A 5,154-nucleotide genomic window follows, 5' to 3' on the forward strand; every position below is an offset into this window, starting at 1 on the left:
GTAATAACTCTGCAATTTATTTTTACCTTTCTCGAACAAGGCAGTTGCTAACAAGTGTCTAAACGGGACTACAGATGTTGTTGGGGACATTAAGCGTCATGATAAACATTTAAACTAATCTACTCACTAGGCCGTTTTTTTATTTTTTTTATAAATCACGCTTATGAAAACTATTGTAACTATTATAAAATTATAAATTGAAAGAGTAGGCACTTAGTAGTGTAGTTCTATTATGGCCTACATTTAGCCTTCAAAATACTTAAGTTGTGTTAATTTGTGAATGAAGACATGCAAGAATCGTGCAAGAATCATAGATGTTTGTCAGTCACAGAGCTTATTTTCCGCAATAATCCAATGGAAAATCTATTTGGTTTTTGTTGAGCAAAGCAGATTGACTGGGAACTTTCAGGTTGGCCTACAAAAATAAGTCATCAATGCAGAACTCTATTACATTTTTAAAGTGCACAAGTGTTTCCTGTGTGTAACACCAAGCAGCACAATGCATGGATCACGAACAATTGACTTGATAAGTGCTAAAATATATATTTTTTATGAGTACGCTAGGATATGCATACAGTGCTCATGAAACAAATTTCAGCGCAATACTGCAGAGCCAACTATGATCCCTGAATGTTTGACAATGACCCCCAAGCCCAAAGTACACTTCAGTTTTTACAAGAACACTAGAATAGTGCTCAATGTGAATTTCGTCATCAGCACAATACCATAACACTAGCTGTGATGCCAGAATTGCGAACAATTGAACAGAATTTCTTAACCTGTCCTTCAAATAGTTTCACGTAACTTTTTTTCATTTTTTTTTAATCGGGTTCAATCCATCACTGAAAAAAATAAATCATTAGGCCTACTAAGTTTCAACAAACTGCAAATCATAAAATTGTATGGTATTCTAAAAATACAATTGTTCATTGTTAAATTCCTCTGCATAATGAGGCTGAATAGAAACTAAAGTAAAACTGGGAGTAAAACTAATGTTTTCAACACAATACTTCATACCTTTTTCAAACAGACAGAATTATTCCTACAAAACAGTGACATTTGTGCGTGTATATATATATATATATATATATATATATATATATATATATATATATATATATATATATATGTGTGTGTGTGTGTGTGTGTGTGTGTGTATAAGTGCTGTCAAACGATTAATCGCATCCCAAATCAAAAGTTTTTGTTTACATTATATATGTATGTGTACTTTGTATATTTATTATGTATATACAAATACACACACATACAGTATATATATTGAAAATATTTACGTTTATACATATACATATATATACGCACACAACATATACACACACACACACACACATATATATATACACATTATGTAAACAAAAACTTTCGGATGCGATTAATCACGATTAATCGTTTGACAGCACTTATATATATTTTATTTATAAAACAAGGATCACTAAAGTGGCTTCTGAAGAGTGATTCTGTGAATTGAATTGACAACTCAAAGCGTAATTTGGCTCCTAAATATATCTCTAGTATTTTTTTTTTTTTTTTCAATCACCACCTTTGTGTTATATCTGGGAAACTGGTCATAAGTACAGGCCCATATTCAGATTATATACAAGATCACGTCAGACATGTAAAAGAGCATCACAGTCCCCTGAGTCAATAAACCCTTGATGAGCTCAAACTCACGACCCTATCTAGCTGCCACGGGGGTAGGAGGGAAAACTCCAGCAGGAGTTTCATGCTCTCTGCTTCAGTCAAGTAACCACTCTCGAAATGACGTCGCTCAAGCACAAGCACACACTTCAGTAGATGCTCGCGGCTAGCGTGTCATTTTTCTACCTGCAGGAGTCATTTGTTGTGAAGTTAAAGAGAAGATCGTGTTGCTGTGAAGAACGTAACTGGAGATGTGAAAAGCTGAAGTGATGGATGTGTGGGCCCGCTGTAGTTTTTTCTTTTACAAAAACTTTTCCTTGGAGAAGTGAAAGGTAGGCTGGAAGGGATTCCCCACATACACACTTCATACACACCTACAATAATGTGAGACCCACACATCTACTGCAGAAAAGCACACACACATACCATAATCCACCTTCAGAAAGTGGAAATAATTAGGTCACATGATCACATGACTTTTACAGTAAAACTAAAATCGCAGAAAGACCAAATGTCACTTACACAATTAGCTCCACAACTGATATTTAAAAATTCAACACCAGCACAAGAAAAAAAAAATCCAAAGCAGCCTATCATGGTGGAGCTTGTTTACCCATTATTATCCTTAACTTTACCCGCTTTGTTGCTCCGAGAGGGAAAACTTTATAAAACGCCATGCCAAAACGGATAAATATGGCCTTTAATCTTTTAAAGCAGGGAATTCCCGAGCATTGGCTAACTTCAACGCTTATTTGGAAGAACAGCACCTTATTTAACATAGATTGTTGTTGTTACCAACTGTGTTCGAGTTATCATGGCCTGTTGTGTTATTTTTTTGATAAGAGCGATCAGTGCTTAGACTGAACGCTATTGTCAATTCCAGTATGTGGAACGATGGGGGTTTTCCCTCTTGAGCTGTCTGTTTCTCCCCAGCTCTGGGCCATCCTCAATGAAAAGATCTTCACCAGTGATTACAAACTACACTATCTCATCTCCGATCTTTGATTTTTCTCTAATAAGCCCAGCTCTTACTTTCTTTATGACCCTGTTATTGTCCACGTCCTGCTTTGGAAGACTGACTGTAGACGACTAGGCTCCACACGTATTCCAGAGTAGAAAATTTGGATGTGTATGCCAAGTCAATTTATCTTGCACTCTACTGATAATATCCAAATGTCAGGGAAGACAATTTTTATTTTATTTTTTGGCTGATTTTTAGTATGGGAGACAAGATTCTTTATTTTTTTATATTATTATTGTGTTTTTTTTACATATTGATGTATCATCTTGTGTAGTTGCACTTCTCATTCAGTCAAAACAACAAACTTCATGTTGAAAGTACAAAGTGAATCTGGCCTCAACCAGAAATGTCTTACTAAAAAAGATTTTACACAAATGAGGTAACTCCAGCATTGCATCATGGTTGACTAAAACTGGGCAGACTTACAAAAGCACTACCAGGAGATTCACAAAATCTCCCATTGTTCATTCTCCGATTTTCCAGGCAAACACGTGGTCGGTTTCAATTACATAAATACATATATTTAATTAAGTGGTTTATTTTTTATTTTCTTTAGTTTACTATAACATTTAAAATTACTGCACTAAAATATACAGTTTATCTTACACTTACTGGTTTAAAAATGCTTTTGTTTTTAAGGAAAATTCTCATGTATCTGATGAAAAGTAAAATAAATCAGCAATACTGTAAAATATCACTGCAGTTTTAAAACATATGCATTGCAGTTTCCTATATGAATATATTCTAAAATGTAATTTATTTCTGTGATGGCAAAGCTAGATTTTCAGCATCATTAGTGTCAAATGATGCTTCAGAAATCATTCTAATATGCTGATTTGTTGCTCAAGAAATATTTTTTTATCATCAATGTTTAGCTTGATATTTTTCTGGAAAGTGTGATACTTTATGCTTGTCATTTAGAATTACATGACAGTGTAAAAATATGCTTAAATATGTTTCATATCAATTATTGAAATGAGAATCTCTTCCGGAACAAGACAGTTCATCTAACCTGTTATAGCTGTTTCTTTGTTACACGCTAAAAAGGAGGTAGGCGTTCCACCACAGCGAAGTTTTTTTTTGGGCAGGAAGTGAAGAAAAAAAAGCCCTACATAAAACAAAGTTTGATGATGACGGATAGTGAAAAAAGTTCCCTTTCTGTGGGAGTCATAAGTTTAGAAATAGTCTGTCAAGTGGTTTCAAAGATTAAAAATATGCCCTCCCTCCTATTTTAAAACAGGATTCCAATACAGTTTTTGAAGAATGCGGTAGTCTCACTTTTTGTTGCAATTTGGAAGTGAAAAAGCCAAAATCACGTACATACCTCTAAATGCTATCACCCTTTAAACAAAGACAAATCTGACCCATCTCTATAATGGCAAAAAGAAAAATAGTGTTTTATTATTTTAAAAAATGACTGATATTAAAATTTAAAAAAAAATTCTCAATAGGATTATTTCAGTCTTCTAAAAAAAAAAAAAAAAAAAAAAAGTAGTAGTCACTAAAATGCATCAGACAAAGTTTGGTTTAAATTAACCATATTGTGCCTAAATTCCCAAAAGAAGAAGAGTCAGACAGGGCAAGCAAACTTTAAAATTATTGAGGGAGACAAAAAAAATCTATCTAAAATAGTCCAATGAAAACAGGGTTATGAAAGAATTATTAGCTTAAGGAAATATCACAAGCACTATTTTTTCCTTTGAAATAATGTGAACCGGAGAAATATGCACAAAAACAAAAGGACCGTTTAGAAAGTCTATTTTGATTTTTGCTAACTTAAAAATCTAAAGTAGTTTTTGCCTGTTGCTGTTTTTTTCTAATCAACTTGACAAGCTGAAATTATTTTAAAAATATATACCTAAATATCACCTTTATCTCATTATGCATTTAGTAGGGCACGCTTACTTGAAATGTTAAATGATAAAATCTGAAATGCTTTTATTTTAAGGTTTCTACTTTTAACATTCACTCACCTCTCAGCAGCAACAAAAATACTGCATAACCTGCTTCCAATGATGCTCACTGTTTGGATTGGAAAGAATGGTTTCACTGACTTGTACCTGCCACACCCTGGTAATAAAGTCACAGGAAAGAAAACCAAGCAAAATAAACCCGACTTCACCTCACATTTTGAGCAATTTTACCAGAATGTTTTCATAACTATTATTACTATTATCACTGTTATGATTGCTGAAGTAATAAGATGCAGTCAGTGTAAAACTGTAAACACTGAGTGAAAAAGGTTGTGGTGTTTCACACGCATCCGTTCTTACCAGAACGATGGGGACGGACCCGTTGCAAGGTGCCAAGTCATGCAAATTAGGGGTGTTAGCTTGCTCCTTTCATGTTGATCTGCAGTCGGTGTTGTATTTCCCCTTGATTGGATAAGGTTAGGAATTTTATAAGTGTTATGAGATGGAGCCAAATGGAAAAAACAAAACAAAAAACACAACTGACACAGAAATGTCCTGCCACTC

At 34.0% G+C, this 5,154-nt stretch overlaps 1 protein-coding gene across 1 annotated transcript in view; it reads right to left on the reverse strand.

Moving 5' to 3' along the window:
• Positions 1–5,088, reverse strand: part of sparcl1 (SPARC-like 1) — a 28,533-nt gene extending 23,445 nt beyond the window's left edge. Inside the window, exons 1-2 of the mRNA XM_058758725.1 lie at positions 4,951–5,088; positions 4,651–4,747 (exon numbers count right to left, since the gene is read on the reverse strand). The gene's annotated coding sequence lies outside the window, so the exon portion shown is untranslated. The remainder of the gene's footprint in view (positions 1–4,650; positions 4,748–4,950) is intronic.
• Between the last annotated feature and the right edge of the window lie 66 nt (positions 5,089–5,154).

The sequence above is a fragment of the Onychostoma macrolepis genome, chromosome 01 (assembly GCF_012432095.1).
Source record: "Onychostoma macrolepis isolate SWU-2019 chromosome 01, ASM1243209v1, whole genome shotgun sequence".
NCBI lineage: Eukaryota > Metazoa > Chordata > Actinopteri > Cypriniformes > Cyprinidae > Onychostoma > Onychostoma macrolepis.